The sequence below is a fragment of the Meleagris gallopavo genome, chromosome 1 (assembly GCF_905368555.1).
Source record: "Meleagris gallopavo chromosome 1, MGAL_WU_HG_1.1, whole genome shotgun sequence".
Lineage (NCBI taxonomy): Eukaryota > Metazoa > Chordata > Aves > Galliformes > Phasianidae > Meleagris > Meleagris gallopavo.
Window position 1 is genome coordinate 13590956 of NC_139404.1, and position 18744 is coordinate 13609699.

At 40.0% G+C, this 18744-nt stretch overlaps 1 long non-coding RNA gene across 1 annotated transcript in view; it reads right to left on the reverse strand.

The window, feature by feature from the left end:
- Positions 1-329: 329 nt before the first annotated feature.
- Positions 330-18744, reverse strand: part of LOC146545204 (uncharacterized) — a 35701-nt gene continuing 17286 nt past the window's right edge. Inside the window, exon 3 of the long non-coding RNA XR_014881315.1 lies at positions 330-3569. This is a non-coding gene — a long non-coding RNA (uncharacterized LOC146545204). The remainder of the gene's footprint in view (positions 3570-18744) is intronic.

Here is an 18744-nt window from a genome sequence, read left to right on the forward strand (position 1 = left end):
AGCTGCATGAAATGACACCAGAAAGTTCGTCTCTTTTCTCCTTACACTCTGAATGGACAGAGTAGTAACAGAGGATGGTATTTATTTAAAGTGATACAAATGTTAAACACCTTAACTCTGTTAATTTAGTCTTCAGCCAAAACCTTCCTCAATTTATACTTCTTTTACTACAAGGAACATAAAGAACTGTCAGATGTCTTCCTAAAATCTGAATGTTGTTATAACACACACACACACACACACACACACAACACTGATTATCATTGCATATATAGGATATATGCATATTGCTATACTCAAAAATAGAATGAAAATGATGGGGTGCTTTTAATTAAGGAAGTGCTGTGAAAGTCTTCTGGCAGCTAGACACAAAATATTTATGTAGGAAAGAAGGGAGTTCAAAGTGACAACAGTAAAGAAATTTATAGAAAGTAGAGGGCTGTCCAGACATGAGATCTCATCCTATAATCAGTAAGGCGATTTACATCTCCACTGTTTTGTTTTTTTTTCAAAGTCTCATCTACATCATATCATAATCAGCTGCTACTGATGAAAAATTCAGAGCATGTTCTGCAAGTTAGCTCTGCCTTTTTTCTTCCAACACCCTCTGCCCTTCTCCAATACTTCCCCATAACTTATTGAGCAATTTCATAGGACATCTGTCTTGCCCAGAAGCTGGCTGCAAATACTTTGGCACTGAGAACTCGTGTAGGTGGCAGAGCATTGCCATCCACTGCAACTGTGTGGTGACACCACTCAGTAGCTAATCATGCTGTCCTTCATCATCCTCCTTCTACATGGCACAAAGTAGTTTTTGTTGAATGATGCCTCTAAAAGCACACAACTAGCATAAAGCTACCAGCTACTGTCCCTCATGCACATCCATACATCCTCAGCCTCCTCTTCTCCAAGCCACAAAGTCAGAACTCCCACACATTTCTGTCCTCCTCCAGTGATAAACAGAGCAAGATGCCTTCCCTTCACTACTGGTAAGAAGCCTCCATAAATCACGATTTTTAATAACATACTCCTAATTTTGGCAGCTGGTGGGGCAACACTTCAAGTAGCGTACAAGCTGAACATGGAGCCATCACAGTCAACTATGGCTTTCACAAAAAAACTAGACCAACATAGAGAGTCCTAAAGAAACGAAGAGCAAGCAGGAAGAAAAAGCAGACTTGCAGGTAATAATCACTGAAGGCTCTGAGAAAAAAATCTCCCCTTGATACTCACAGCAGCATTTCCCTTCACAAAAATAAAGAGGTAGGAAAAAAATTAAAAAGAAGTTAAATTTAAAAACCTCATGAAAGAGCATCAGAAGATAAAACACCTGAATCCTCCATCAGTTTCACTATCCTCTTTACCATTCCCTGATGTATCCAAGTTTACAGTCATACAGGATACATGCTTGGAAATCAGATAATTCAAGTTCCAACATGATGGTGAGTCTAGCCCCAACAAAGCCAACTGATGATCATCCTGGCTTCCACAGTGAAAGAAATACGCTTCAGAGCTTATTTGCATTTTTACACACAGCTACTTCACCCCATTTGTATGATACTCTGAATATAGATTTATGTAAGCATTATTTGCTCCTGAGTTCAAACCATAATGTGATTGTTTTTATATGCATGAAAACAGGTAAAAAAAGAAGTAATGAGCTTTATCAGAAGAAGCAATCCTTACAAATTTATTTCAAACAACATTATTTTGTTAAGTCATGAGAATCAACAATTTACCTTCAAATATTGAGAGCTAGATTAAGAGATAAAGGAGTATTGGTGGGAGTCACAGACAAAAATAAAATCAGCAGAATTCATTCAGAGCAGAGAAAAAAAACCATAACAGGAAAAAAACAAAGCAAAAAATTCTAGGAGGACAAGCGAAGAACATTGAGACAATGAAAATGTACTTTGCCAAGGCAAAAATAGCTGAAAACAGTGGGAAAAGAAGGATGAGTGTGGGAAGAAAGGCAAACTAAAAAAAAAAAAAAAAAAAAAAGGACTATATCTTGCAAGGGAAGACAGTGAATGCAGCAAATGTGCTCAACTTAATGGAGCCAGTGTGTGGTTGCTTAGGAGAAGGCAGGCAAGAGCGCTTTCAACATTTTAAAGATTAGCATGTGCTCTTCTATGCAGCATCTACAAGACACACTAGAATACACAATGAAAAACACAACCTGCTTCCTTTCCTCCCAAAACAGGGCTGTGACAATAAGCTCACAGCTACTCCCCAACACTGCCGCTCCAACTGCAACCAGGCAAGGACAGCAGCAGCTGGGGCAGCAGCAGGCCCACAAGGCATACACAGCGTCTTACATTTAAAACCTTGTTGCGGAGGTACTTGCATACTGGGCAGTATAGTATCTTGAATACAGTTTCTACCTACTTTGAGAGCCCAAAGCACATTTAGAGAACCTGTTGCATCTGCTTTTTTACATTAGAAATTAAGCTTTGGTTTATAAACAAACATTTGATTAAGGCAGTAGAATAATGTCACAAAAAAAAAAGCGAACTCAAAAATAGAGTTTTCTTCAGACTTCTGTATTGTTTGTTAGTTGGGACTTTGGGGGGGGAGGGGAGGAGAGGAATTAAACATGCAACACCCCCAGTTGCTATGCTAAAGTTGGAAAAATTCCCAACTGACGTAAGTCACCAAGAACCTTCTTCAACAAGAACAGAAAAACAGCAAGACTTAACAGTGCCCCGCATTACTTCCACTTCAAAATATAAACAGGAAAGGTGGCGGAAAGAGATAAAATATTCAGACTTGCTTTATTCCCCAAGAAACCACGTCCTTAATTTGTTCCTTTCCTAACTAAGATAACTGGATAGAAAAGAGGCAGGCTAGATCAGAATTAATGTGTAAGAAAGTGCAGAATAAATTATTTTGTGTTACACTTGGCTATATCCAAACGTCCTTTCAGAAAGCAAGCTGGAACAGTTTCAAAAGCTACTGAACCCAGCTGTCCATTGTGCTCTCTGTCAGGAGTTACTGACCTCCAGAGAACAAAAGAACGTTCTGCCTGACCAGTGAGCGAGGTGCTCAGAAAAGCAGCTGACCCCAAGGTACATGGGTCCAAACTTGACTGCTCTGTTATACCGAAAGACAGCTCAGATAGTAATATCTTAAACTGCTGGTATTGCACATATCTGCACTTCAATTTGCTCTACTAATAGAGCAATAAGTCTAAGGCTCAGTCTACAGAGAACCAGCATATAGCCTATAGCTGTCTGTGGATGATCACTATAGATATTTTAAGTAATTCCTGCTCTTCCTGCTCTTTTCCTATTGTTCTTATCACCTGTCTTCCCTTCCCCATTGCCCTAATTCATAATAATCACCAGCCTTCCCCTTCCCCATCACTTTAATCAATAAACAATTTGGGCAACATTTGACCTTACTTGGGACTCAGTCTCACTCCGGATAAACCAAAGAATCTCCCTCTTGCTCTGATAATTGAAGCGAGACACCCTCCTGCACCAACCACCTGTGTGCTGACCGATGAGTGCCGGTGCCTGCTGAGGCCTTTCCCATTCCCTGGAGCCAGTATCTGTTGTAGTTTCCCACTGAAATAAATAGAAGGCATTACTTTCAGAGCAACCTATCCTGTGTAGAAACAGAAGGCCATGGATTTAGATTTTTTGCTGTTGTTGTTTTTGGTTTTTTGCTCGTTGTTTTTATAGTGGATTCATTCAGGTGTTCAACAACCTTTTAAAACTGCTATTATTCATTGCAATCCACACGTGATAAACTAACAAGGAGCTATACTAATATGCTATACTATGCTAATATATAAATCCTCCTATATAGAGGAGGTAATCAATCATACAGAATGAATTGCAGAAGAGCTTGGGTCAGAAGGGACCCTAAAGCTCACCAGCCCCAACCCCTGCTGTGGGCTGGTTACATCCACCTGTTCAGGCTGCCCAGGGCCTCATCCAACTCAGTCTTGAGTGCCTCCAGGGATGGGGCATAAATATTAACATGTATTCCTCCTTGAAAAAGAAAATAACTTAGATATGATGAAGTTGAAAGAAAAGGCGTAACAAATCAGGCAGGTAACAGAGAAGAAATAGTGTTATAAATGTAATTATAGAAGTCAAACAAAAATAATATTGAAATAAGAATACACAAATGTCAGCAGAGAAAAATAATTATAAGAAAAAAGAAATAAGAAAAAAAAAACCCAACAAAAACAGAATGCTTCAGCACTATTTACTTCATTCATTCTCGTTATCAGATTCACAGTTTTCAGAAGTAAGACAGATGGGGATATCAACATACTGCAAAACCACCTGGAATAGCAGAGTGCCCACACACACGTGGAATCCTTGGTCATTATTACAAGGTCATAAATATATAGGAAGTACAACATAGCTCAAAATTTAATGACTTGGGTATTAACCACGGCATTTGGCCCTACTCAGACAGTTCCAGCATGCAAGAAACTCAGGCAGTGTGCTTTTATCTCTGCCAGAAAGGTTTCCCTTATCGATTCTTTTGTTTCAAAGACAGACAAGGCTTCTGCAGCTGGGTGGGACTGCGTCTTAAGGCCCCTCTTCATGCAAGAGTTTTTGGATAAAACTGTTTTCAATAATGCTCATACATAAAGCCCTCACTTTCATTAGCCTGCTTTTTAAAAGACCTTTCCTCCGTACTCCTTCCTCACCAGAACCAAATTCTCTAGATAGCTGTTAGTTTAACAAATCTTGCTTTAACAAGGTTTTGGAAGTTTACAGCCAAGATCTGGACCCCTCTGTAAGTTAAAGATCTTTTTGCTAGGCTAAATCTGACACCATTATGAGACTAAAGTGATAAATAAGCCATACAAGGGGAGACAACACACTGCACAGCATCAGCTGCTACGACATTCCAACACAAGCCTGTGATGCACATACATTACTACATGTGTTATTAGTCAGCTCTCCAGCAGGCCTACCCCAGCCTCTCCTGACTCAACTGTAAGTACGTGTTCTTAAACCACGTCAAGGACTGTGGGGTGTTTTTTTTTTTTTTGGCCTTTCCTCTGACCAGTTTATACGCTGAACAGATTATCCGTACGCTTTAAGCCGCATATTGACAGCTTTTGAGATCCACTCAGAGAAAACACGCTCAGAGAAAATGTGTTTTGGACTACTGTCTTCCCTTACACGGTGCATAGTATGAGAATTCTAACAGAATGTTTTCTTTCCTGACAGCACAGGTTACGTAGCGACAGCAGTACGAAATTATCGAGGTACTTCTGCCAGAATCTGAATATATGAGCACAGGAGACGAAGAGCAGCCTGCAGTATAAGTCTAAGGATAAATCATAAATATGGATTAAAAACAGGGAAAATATTCAGATGGCAACTTTTATCAGGCTGTGCTCATTTTCTCAAATAGCTTTGATAGAACACAGCATTGCAATGGCTCAAAAACCAGCAGCACCTACAGAATTTGAAAAGCGATATATCAACTATTAGGCAGTAACTAGGAAAATAAGCATTTTAAAACACACCATGCCCTGCGTCAGGTTACATTTGTTTCATTGACAAAGCACTGCAGAAAAGGTTCATCCAAAGCACAAAAAGCACTTATTTTTAGCAACTGTAAAGACTGCCAGCTGTCAGGGAGAACCCAAGATGACAATTCTATTTTTTTTTTTTTTTTTTTTTTTGAGGATTGTTACATCATCTTTCCATTAAAATCACTTAGCTTTTCTCCTTTGCATGTTTGTAGGCGTTTACTGAACCTCTGCAAAGTAATGCTGGGTTAAGCATGCTCTACACACATCTCACCGTTACGGTATTAAAGCTGTTTTAAGATACGCTTTCATGCTAAGTCCTTTTTTTTTTTTTTTTTTTTTTTATCTTCTTTGGCATTATAGCCATGGATCATTTGTGTCAGACCTCAAAGCCTCCCTAAGACACCCATTTCCCATATTCCAGCTCTAACATTGCCACCAGACGCAGACTTCCTAGCAAATACTGAGGCTTCTCTCTACACCAGCCAGAACATTTTACATAATAATGTATTCTTATGTAGTGTTTACATTACATTAGCCTCAGTTAGGGTTAGAACATACTGTTCCATATAAAGCACAATGACAAGACTGCTTCCCTGAAGAGTTTACAGTCTAAGAATGCAAAGAATACACCAGAGGGAGAGAAGGAAGACATAGGAAGATAAAAGCACTTATAAATGCATCTCCACACACAGTGTTTATTATTAGAGCAACACGATTGCCAGCCATATCCATCATATCCTCAATTCTTTATGGGTATGAGAGCAGAAATGGCTCAGCAGACTGAGAAAGTAAGGCAACTACATGTTCATCTTGGAGCATATTTATAGGAAAAGGAACACCGCGAGAGGAAGAATGGAGCATTTTCAGGAGATAAGGAATAAGTGGGTAAGGCTTGCAACATTGAAAGACATCAAGAGACAGATGAGGACATGAAGGAGGGACACTGTGGGCAAGTGCAGATAAGGAAAAACAAGCTGGATTAGCAAAACAGGGAATGTCAATGAAGAAATTTTTGAAGGATCATTTGGTCAAAACAAGAAATAGAATATGTTCCATATGCTTCTTGGAATGACTAGAAGGGACGATCCTTATATATATATACATATATATATATATATATATACACATATATATATATATACACATACATATATATATATATATATATATACATACATACACACTGGTGGATGAGGCATACATATTTTTCCTCTCAAACTATATCTTCCCACTTGAGAAGTCACCTTTTAGAAAGACAGTACATTTTATTGCTCCCAACCTCAATTGAGATTCCTTTCAATTTCAATCTTCAGCAACAGCACATGATCATTAGACCTTTTAAAAAAATCTTCTCATGATTGAAAACTAACTTGAGATAAAATAAGCTGATAGTCCAATACAGCTTCATCCGCAAGATGTTATCTTGAACATAGTGGATTAACAGTACGCAAAATACAGAATCTTGAAGAAGTGATTCATCATCTCCTTGCAGTGTTGCCTTACAGGACAGACAGCAGGAATGTAAAAGTATTATTAAATGATTTTGTCTTTAAAAATTACCCTGCTATCAAATAACTTGAAATACTTTCCTCTTAGTTGTAAAATGACCTCATTAGGATGAGGATGCATCTACTTCTCAATTAAATCTACATTTCTTCTACATCCTAGCTGAATTCCGTATTTGTTTTGTATTGCTTAGTAATAAGGTTACAACGTTATCAGTAACACACTTTACTTCAAGAACACTGCTGTGCAAATTTAAGGTTATCTCCTTTCTGTCCACATGGACGCAGCAATTTTAGACCACTGCAGTATCTTTATATTCTGATATCTTTCTTAATTCACACATTTCTGCTTCAGGAAATCAGTAATTGCACCGTATTACTGACTGGTAGTAATTATCAACAATGTCACACCACCAGTCAACATTTCCTTTTTGCAATTGACCCCAAACCACGAAAGACACTAAATTCTACAACTAGCCCTCCAAAAAATGGGCCACGGGTCTCTTGGCTCAATTCCGTGATGACACTAAAGAAATGACAGTAGCCTTTACCCACTACAGCGTTCACTCTAAATCTTCTCTTCACAGCCTGCGCTATAATAGACTCCACCTAAGAGAAGAGAGCTCTAAGTACCACTTATTCCAAGGGCAAACGTAGCATGCAAAATTTCTCACTGCGTGTGGCCTGCTGATTCATGCAAGAAAAAGGTTAAACAACAGCTTTTTGTAGATATAAAATTCAAAAGCATTCACAGAATGATTTTCTATAAACAAACACCAGCTAATAACCAGATTGAAAACTTTCTGTCAATCAATTGCTTCTCTTCTCATTATTGAGGAGAAAGCCCTACTTTAAGTCAAATTAAAGTAATTGAATGGTAATGATCTCACTGCATTATCACTGCTGTAATCACTACCTGCTCTTTGAGGAGAGTCTTTGAAGAGTTCAGTGGTAATAACCCTCTACTCTTACACATGGCTCCAACTCTCCTTAGCATCAGGACAATGCAGTTCAATTTCCTTGCTTTTCTAGCAACAAGGCAATCCATTAAAATAAATTCCATTAAACCAAGTCTGGAAGTAAGAAAAACAAAGGAGAATGAAATTATTTAAACTGCTGAGCTTTAAGCACCAGAGATTTTCAAGTTTTTGGGACATCTGTACAGTATTTATTTCAAAAAGCTTCTGTAGACTCTGTTGGCTTCATGTATTGAGACTGTGTGCAAACAAGCCTGAATCGCAGAACGTCTCACCTCTTTGACAAGCTCTTTAATTTAACATGGTGCATTTAAATTATGTCCCATTAAAAACAGAGAAGGCAACTGAAGGGGCAGAAATATAACTTCTAGAACAAGATTTCATAGGACAACGTTTTAATATTTGTGGCACATCACTAAAAAAAGCAGAAATATCCCAGACAGTCATCTGTCAAAGCAATTGTGGATGCCCTGTCCCTGGAGGTATTCAAGGCCAGGTTGGATGGGGCCCTGGGCAGCCTGGTCTAGTATTAAATGGGGAGGTTAATGGCCCAGCCTGTGGCGGGGGGTTGGAGATCCATGATCCTTGAAGTCCCTTCCAATCTTGGCCATTCTGTGATATTGTGGTGCACGGACTACTGTACATTTATTCATTCTAACTGAAATAAACAATAATTTAGAAGAATTACTTATGATTGTCTTCAATGAAAGACATCACAAGCAATCATCACACTTGGGTTTGTGGTTTTTCACATTGCAAAATTCAGTCGTCATTTTAGATAGAGTTCATGAGGCTGATGAGCCTCCAGAGCTCTCAGCTTGAAGTTACTTTTTAGGAGGAGGCAAATGAAAGAACATAAAGCCTGTATTCTCTTAAATTACCCTCTTACAAAGTATTTATCTCTGTTGGAGAGCTGGCAGATGGTGAGCTACCACAATATTCGATGTTGTTTACAGAAAACAATTACAGAGTCTATGATCTACATAGGTTGCTCCAAAAGTAATGCCTCCTATTTATTTTGATTCAAACCACAACAGATACAAAGAGTGCAATAACACTGCTTGATAGAGCAAATTCTTACATTCAAAACATTATTTTTCAACAGATACCACGGTTCACTATGCTTTTTTGCCAGCAACAAACAAGAGTCTGCACACCACAATTGTAAACATCTACACCAGTGGAGATGACTCCCTATTTCTGTCACCACTGCCAAAATGCACCATCCACCATCTCGCTGTGCTCACATCCACTGGTTAGTCACCATAAACATCCTTCCAGTACTTGAAGGGAGCATATAAACAGGAGGGGGAATGACTGCTTACAAGGATTGAAAGTAACAGGACAAAAGGGAATGGTTTTAACTAAGACAGGGGAGATTAGGTTAGATATTAGGAGAAAGTTGATCACTCAGAGGGTAGCTCACTGGAACAGGTTTTTGTGGATGCCCCATCCCTAGGCAGCCTGGTCTAGTGGTTGGTGACCCTGCCCATGGCAGGGGGTTGAAACTAGACAATCTTAGAGGTCCTTTTCAACCCAGGCCATTCTATGACTTTATGATTCAGCAAGCATCGATTAATGTCAATGGCTGCCTTTCCACAGAGAACCTACAGCTAGATTAAGATGCTCAGAGCATGGTCCAGCCTGACCTTGAATGTCTCCAGGGAAAGGGGATGCACCAGATCTCTGGGCAATCTGTTCCAAATGGAATATTGGTGGAAAGGTTCAACCTCTACTGCCGTATCACCAAAACCCACCTCCAACACCATGGGCCAATGTAAGTAATGCCTCCTATTTTATTATGTTGTTCCTCTGACATCAAAAACAGATATTGGTGGTATGGCAGTAAAGGTTGAACCTTCCCACCAATATTCCACTACATTTTGTTGCTACGTGATAGATGACAGCAGAGGGATAGTGTCAAAGCCAGTTCAGTATACCCATGTGCTACACGTTAACATAAAAAAAAAAAAACGAACAACCTGAAGTGCCCAAAACAGAATTAAATGCAGGTCTTATGCACAGTAAGAGTCTGATTTACAGATGCCTTTAAAATAGTGACTCAGGAACACTTGATTCAAACATATGCCACTGCTCTAAGTGCCTAAAAATCAGTAGAATATTTAATACTAATCATATTTAGCTTCTTATACTGGATTTATTAAATTATCAAAGGTCTTGATTTCAGTTCATCACTAGCAGCGTCATAATCAAATAACGAAGCAAATTCAGACGTAGACTCATGCTGGAATAATCCACTGTGACTTAATATTTTAATTATGCATGCCTCAGCCCACGATAAGCTACTGTAAGGTTTATCTTTGCAAGTCTGAGATATTTTTCCCCATAAGTGCCTAAATAAGAAGCTAAGTATTCCTAGATGCTTTGTTTTTATATCTCCATGGAAATGTTCACAAATAATATGAATAAAAACCCTAATGTCTGTTTTAAAACTTCATTCCTGAAATGTGACCTAGAAAAATTTAATATGCCATTTTCTATGATTACTTTTTCTAAATAATCCCCAAGCAGCCTTCTCAGTGATCTAATTTATTTAAATTAAAATTAGTTTCTTCTCCCTGGTCTTCTGTTATTAAAATCAAGCTGTGACTCATTGTACTTTCTGGTGTTTTCCTATGACGTAGCAAGAGTACTGCTCGGACTGCTCTGCTTACAGAACTGCAGTGGGAGCCTCTGAACCATGGCTATTTGTTGGAAATGATAACCCCAGTGGGTCAGAAAGTATGCACTGAGGTCCTGAAACGCCTCTAAAACCACGCTCCTGGTCAGCACAGTTGAGACATTCACATGTACTCACAGTCTAAAGCCCAAAATAAAGCAGCACCGGTAGAACTAATATACTCTTTAAGATTTGGTCATATACAACACAGCAGTAAGAGCCTCCATCAGCTTTTCCTCTGCAGCCTCCTACTGTTGCCCAGCAGTGAGTCATAGATCCAGTGCCCTGCTCGACAGAAGCTCCATGTTTGAAGAAAGCAGACACTTCTTTTCCAAAGCTGTGCATCTCAAGTGCAGCACAAGAGTTATCTTTGCAGCAGTGTAGCTCTCTTTCAACCGCCAGGCAAATCTACAGCACCATCAGATCAAAGCAGTACTACAACCAGACAGCAAAAGTCCAGGGCAGAAATTCCTCTCCTACAGACAGATCCACGGTTATCTGTCTACATGTGATAAAAATCAATTGCCCATTAATGATCTATAACAAAACTGTCAATTAGTATAGGTATATTAGTAAGACAATGTTTCAGCTTATGAAATGGCAAACAAATGCCAAACAAATGGCTGCATCTCAAGTCTGGCAAGTCAGCCCTTGTTTTGCCACCGTAGTTTATCATTGCAGCCCAACAGAGCCACTACTGGAATTCCCTTTAGACTGAATGTTGAAGAAGAAAAAAATAATTTCTCCAAAAGGTATTAATTAAAAAGACACATAAGCTACGCACAAACCAGCTATCCAAAACAAAGAGCTGGACACAACAGCCTTCACATTTAGAGGAAGGCGATGACCACAAAATTCCAAGAAACCTCAGTCCAGCGGTCACACCACATGCTTACACCATCATTTTCCAATTCCATTTAAGGTCTCATAGTCTCATAAGAGAATTTGCTTGCTAAATCTGTTAAGTCTCTGGAAGATCTCGAAGGTCTCTTGGTTTTGCAGTAACCAAGTAGCTCCACTTTATGCAGCCCTATCTGTATACTTAGTGGCTATCACAGAGAGTTTCATTTATTCACACAGTTTAAAACAAATAAGAATACAATTCTGCACATACCATAACCTGAAGAAGTATGAGCTTTTCCACTTGACAGACTATTTTAGACAAAAACATCAGCTACTGCGCTCTCTCAAATCCATCAAAACAACATCATTGTTCTAGTGAAGAACAAAAAAAACTTTCATTAAAAAAAACCTTATTGTAGGAGAGGATGGTGCTCACAGACAACATCAATAGTTCAACAGCTCACATCCTTCATGGCAGCCTCAGAGCAGGATAACACTTAACATGACACACCCTGCAAGTGAGGAAAACCACGCTGATTACAACATCAGGACAGTTATAGAGACAGCCACCTTTCTAATATACTTCCCACAATCCTAATAATAAGCAACTGAATACCTGCCTCCCACTGAGTATTTTAAATAAGGAGTATGTGACTTTTTATTGACTATACAATACAAACAGAATAGGGAAGCACCACAAAGTGATGGGCAGCACCCTGCTCACTCCCATAGGTTTCCCAGACCCTTGTGGCAAGTTTATCAGAAATCAATTCATAATTTAAAAAAACCCACTGAAGAGAACTGTAAGAAAGTGCAACTTTTTTTTTTTCCTTTGGTGGGAGGGATGCAGCATGTAGGACTGACTGTCCCTTGCTGCATTTGTCTTTATGCTGACATTATTCATAGCACATAAATAGCCGACTGTTTTGCCAGTTAACATTTCTATCATTTATACAGCTCTTAACATTTTCAAATTTATTTCTGACAGAATAGTCGCATTTTATTATGGTGGAAATGAAGTAAAATTCAACGTAGCCTGTAAACACAAACAAATACTTGAGCACAAACAGAATGAAGTTTCAGTTTAAAGGGAGCACCCAGATTTTGTAGCGTGTGACTCAGTTATCTTTCACAACATTTTGAGACTAGGCTACTTGGCTGATTTCCCTATTAAAATCTGAGAGAATAGAAACATACAAGAGAAAACTGTAATACAATAGAAAGACTATTTGCCTTTGTATTCAGTACTTACTAAATGAGTCATCTAATTCCCTGCAGCCAAACTGCACTGCATTTGCTGTTCTTTTTCAAAGGAAAAGCAAGTAAGGAAAATAGCTCTACTACACACAAAGGAATGTTTTCGTATCACAGCTACAAAAAATTGAGCCCAGTTTTGCTGATCTTGTTTCTTAAAAGCATGCAGCAGTGAAGAAGAATGAGAATCCACACAGGTAACAGATGGACCCTACAGATTTTGGAGCCAAGACTACTGACATCCCTCAAAGTTTGACAGGCCACCGCCAGCAGCCAGCCCTCTCTGTCAACTCCTCATTTCATGGAGTTCTGCAAACTCACTGCAAATCATTTTTCACAGCCTGTCATACTTAAGGAACCACTGCCACGGAGCGATTCGTTCTCAAAGACTTTGTTTTCCAGGGTCTAAAGTCACATGCATACTGGTAGCACTTCCTGAATGCCAAAAAATAAGTTAACAAGAAGCTGTAAAACTAATCTAAGAAATTCCAAAGAGACGGCGGGTACAGAGTGCTCATCCATTGCCTTAGACCATCTCTTCCATCAGGTCTTCTCTTCAGAAATCCTCATCGCCCTTACCAGAAAAGGGCCTGCAGTTCCCAAACCAGCTCCTGTTCTTCTGGAAGAGTGGAAACCAGAAACCAAGTGCATACCAGCGGAATTCACTCTGTCTTCAAAAAACAGAAGGGTAAATTTGGCTTTAAGTTGGAAAATATTGGGGGGAAAAAAAAAAAAAAAAAGAATTTAATCAGATGAAATGGAAGGAGTTAATCAGAGCTGACATTTGCTGCATGTGAGGCAGACAAGTGAACAGATGTCCCACAAAACCTCCCACTTTCTGATGTGCTTTGGACAAAAATGCAGGGATATCAACCCAGCACCAGCCTAACAGGACACTTCCTGAAGCAGCAGTTCAAAGCAATCCACATGCTGCAGCTTTTGGTTGGTTGGTTGGTTTTGGTTCACTTTTACTTAAGTAAGGATTCCCCTTTACAGAAAAAAAAAAAAAAGCGTTTTCATAGACACAATTATGAGCAGGGACATGTTTAGCGAGTAACCCAGCTAAAGTCAATATAACTCTACTTTTACAGGAACAGTGGAAGTCAAGATTGAGTCTTTATGGGATCTCCCAGCAGAAAATGAAAACTGAAGGGCCATTTAATCATTAGAACAAAACCAGCCAGAACAAGCTAACCACAGTGGATACCTGAATGACAGGAAACGTTCAGTGTGCACCCTCTGTCTTTCTGCAGTGTTACATCTACAGCTGGGCAGCAGCTGCCTAAAGTGGTAAGGGAGCAACAGCAAAGTACTAACTACAGAAAAGTGTTAAAGGAGAAACATTTGGAAAGGCTCGGACATTCTATGCTTGTTGTAATGCAGGGACTGTGATATTCACAGCACGAATCTGGCAGTGCTCTGAAAGGCTCACACGAAGCAAAGCATTCAGAGCAGGAAGAGCACAAGGACAGGGACACACACTGTGTGAAGTATGTGCCACACCTGGAAGGAAAGCCACTACAGAGAAATGACACAGCATTATTTTTGGCTACAGTACACCCTAGAAAAATGAACAGCTGGAAGAATCACAGATATTTCTTTATAATAGAAGAAACACCCACCAGAATTCAGACATGACGGCAAAAACCACATCCTAGTATGTAACGCAGGCAAGCTGCCACCCTGCACTAATAGACCACCTCAAACACAAGCAGATCCATCACCTACAGGAAAACACAACAACAAATTACAAATAAGAAGAAAAATACAGCGAGAAAGTCAGAACTGTACTCTGGGTCAGCAAAGGATTACAATTCTTCACAGCATTTCCCAACGTTTTGTCTAACTGAATTTTCATGTTCCCATTCCGCATTCAGTTCTCCTAGACACAGCACAGATGTGGCTCCACTGCCCACACCCCTGAAGCTCTTTCTGCAGGTCCTCTGAGGGCACTCCACATGAATTATGAATTAGTAAACTTTATATAAAATCTAAACAGCAGTGAACTCCACAGAAGTTGATCTTACCTCAGAATAAAGTTCTGAAATCTTCTCCACCTGCCCCAGTAGTGCTTAAATGTCTACTGTAACATTGCAAGAGTAAGTCATCTACATTTACTGAGGGAAATGCATGCACAGAATCAAGTTACACTGACATATGACGTAATTATTTATGCTTAAATAGGTGAAGGAGTTGATCAAACCTGCAAAAACAAAACAGCAAAACAGAAAACAAACACACGAGCATCATCTGTATTCACCTAAACTTCACATATGTAGACAAAGGAACTTCTGGGAACACTGCCACTTACTTTACGAAGCACCACCCAATTTCTCTATAAAGCAGTCCGACCTGATCTCTGACAACCAGATACAGAGCTGCACACTAGCACTTCCAACACCACCTGAGAAACAGTACTTTAAGGAAATGCCTCTGCTACATCACCCATACCATAAATACTTCAGGAGAAGATGTATAACGCAAGGACTGAGAAGCCAAGCCACTGCAATACGTGGCAGACAGGAAAACGTTTATTTCCTACAAAAACACACAATAAAGCAAAACAAATAACTCCAAGATAAATGAGCTCCTCTGGTCTCTGCCTAGTAAAGTGATTACAAAACCTGACCAAACTAAGGCCAAGAATTAAAGCAAAAGAAATCACTCCTTACTCAAAAATATCCAGGAATACAACAGTAACATACTCATTAGTAACAGTACAAGCGATCAATGACCTTGATGAGGGGATAGTGGCCACCCTCAGCAAGTTTGCTGATGATACGAAGTTGGGAGGATTGGCTGACACACCTGAAGGCTGTGCTGCCATTCAACGAGACCTGGACAGGCTGGAGAGCTGGGCAGTAAGAAACCGGATGAGGTTCAACAAAAGCAAGTGTAGGGTCTGACACCTAGGGAGGAAGAATTGCATGCACCAATACAGGCTGGGGGATGAGCTGCTGGAGAGGAGCTCTGCAGAGAGGATCTGGGCGTCCTGGTGGATGACAGGTTGGCCATGAGCCAGCAGTGTGCCCTCGTGGCCAAAAAGGCCAATGGCATTCTGGGGTGCATTAAAAAGAGCGTGTCCAGCAGGTCGAGGGAGGTGATCCTCCCCCTCTACTCTCCCTGGTAAGGCTTCATCTGGAGTACTGTGTCCAGTTCTGGGCTCCCCAGAACAAAAAAGACAGGGATCTCTTGGAAAGAGTCCAGCGGAGGGCCACAAAGATGGTGAAGGGCCTGGAGCATCTCCCCTATGAAGAAAGGCTGAGTGAACTGGGTCTGTTTAGCCTTGATAAAAGAAGACTGAGAGGGGACCTGATCCAGGTTTATAAATATCTGAGGTGTGGCGGCCATAGCGGTGAGGCCAGTCTCTTTTCAGTGGTACGTGGAGACAGGACGAGGGGAAACGGACATAAGCTGCAGCATAGGAAGTTTCGCACGAATGTGCGTAAGAACTTCTTCACGGTGAGGGTGACGGAGCACTGGAACAGGCTGCCCAGGGGGGTTGTGGAGTCTCCTTCTCTGGAGATATTCAAGTCTCGCCTGGACGCCCACCTGTGCGACCTGGTGTAGGGAACCTGCTTTGGCAGGGGGGTTGGTCTCGATGATCTCTAGAGGTCCCTTCCAACCCCTACAATTCTGTGATTCTGTGATCTGGAATAAATCCTAAGAAATAAAGATACCAGGAAGAGGGATAGGCTATCACATAAGTTGAATATAAACAAGCAATCAGCATCCTACATAGATAGATATTTTAAAAAATACACGTAGAATGGTACAGACACGATGGAGCAGGTGGATAAGAGCTCAGTAAAACTGCACTCGAGTGGAAACCACTGTTTGCTTGCCGTCAGTTTCATTACGTGTACTCTCAATAACACAAGGAGGGCTGTGATATCAACTTAAGCAGGCAGCATCTGGATATACATAGCTAGAGAAAGGGACAAGATACCCTTGATAAGACAGGTACTTTGACATACGGATATGGTTTCTAAGTGTGCTAAGCTGTGCAGAAAGGGACTGCATTTGCAAGCTATTTAATGACAAGTCGCAGTACAAACCCATCCTACCTTACAGAACCAGTAGCACCAAAAGCAACAAAGATGCAACTGGCACATCCTCTAACAGGTGTCAGTTGGTAACAGACACATTCAGTATCTCCTAAGTTCATCCTCAGTAAGTAAATTCAGACTGATTTTATTAACGAGTTCCCAATCAGTGTTACATGCACACCAAAGGGAATTTGTTTTTTCAAGTAGCACTGATACCCCCCTAATTTATTCTAACTGGCAAGCTAAAACAAGTTTCATCAAGAAGTAGTATGGTTGCAATTCACTCTTCTAAATGTGTAATATATACTGCAAACACATGAAAGTGAAAACAATATTTCCTCTGTATCTAAGTATACACACTTAACACTTCTTAATTAAGAATAATCAGAACTTTTTTTTGCAGAACATCTCCTTCCCAGATCAGGATAAATTAACATACAAGAAAGTTTATGCCTTCACTTTAACCAAGCCTACTGTTTAGTGTCCCATTTTAGATGGCAAATTCAATTGCACTTCTCAGAATTTTTTTAATTGATGTTGCCACCTAGTGGTTTGTTTCAACAGGACTGAATAATCACAAAAGCCAACATGAAAGCATCAACATTCGAGCAAGGTTGAGAAATCTATCGAATACACTTTTTTTCCCCCACTATAGAAAAGTCTAATATTCCTGTCCACCCAAAACAAAGGAAATGGTCAAAGTCAATTAAGCCTAAAGAAGTAAACTATTTTAAAATAATTTCTATGGACATAATAAGATACTAATATCAAGTAATTTGGTTTATGTTATGTAATAAACCAATGTTGAGTAAGTTTCCAAATCTGTTTCAAATACATATTTCAAAGGAAAACATACAGTTACTAAGCACAATTTTTACAAGTTATTCCTTTCACTTTCTTGGACACTAAACGGAGGAGAGCATATTCCCATCTGCCTTGCCTTTGGTTTACAGTGGGCTTGCTGTTATGGCAAGAAGATCTGAGCACCCTAGTTACGCTAACTAAAATGCAGAACAAGTCCTATTTTATCTAATAAGAGATAAAGCAATGTTCAAACATTCCTATTAAGTCAGGCTTAGTAGTTGGAAAAAAAAAAAAAGAAAAAGACAAACATGAAAATAAGTTTTTAGTGTTTACGCAGCTTTTCCAATGCTTTTTCCTTCTGATCCAAACCAACATTTACACATAACACAGTCCTGTGGTTATACACAGCCCTGTTTTTTCATTCAGACTACATCTCAGGAATCTAGTTCTTTATTATGCAGCATTAGTAATGGCTGATCAAGAAGACTTTGTCACTTCTGCTCATTTGTCCCTACTGCTAGAGACAAATAGACAAAAAAATGTATCAATTACATTTTAATCAAAGATTTGCAATGTTGTTTTCAAACTGTAGAGCAGCAGTAATTTTAGTATTCTTGGAAATAGAATAAGCATGCAGAAACAAATTTGAACAATTGTTTTCAACCAGTAGTTTGCTTTTAAATTCACTTTTCTTCTAGTAAACAATTTTTTATTTTCTCTTTAACAATTGCCAGCCTTACCCTGTGGTGCAGCAGGCCCAGCACTACCAGCAGGTGAGGGGAGGGCTTGTCCTGCTCTGCTCCGTGCTGTGCAGCTTCACCTCCTGCACTGGGTGCAGTGTGGGTGCCACAACATCAGAGGGACATAAAGCTATTAGACAGCGTCCAAAGGAGGGATATGAAGATGGGGAAGGGTCTGAGGGCAAGGTGTGAGGAGCGGCTGAGGGCCTCGGTTTGATGCCGGCAGCCAAAAAGAAGAAAAAAATCCCTGATAGTCCCTCACTAATGGAAAACCAGGGCAAGCCCAGCTCTTTTAATTCCCACCTGGCTTGCCCAGCTGCTGACGGGGAGGCACATGCTGGCCAACCAGGCTGAACTTGGAGGCAGTGCCCACAAGCAAT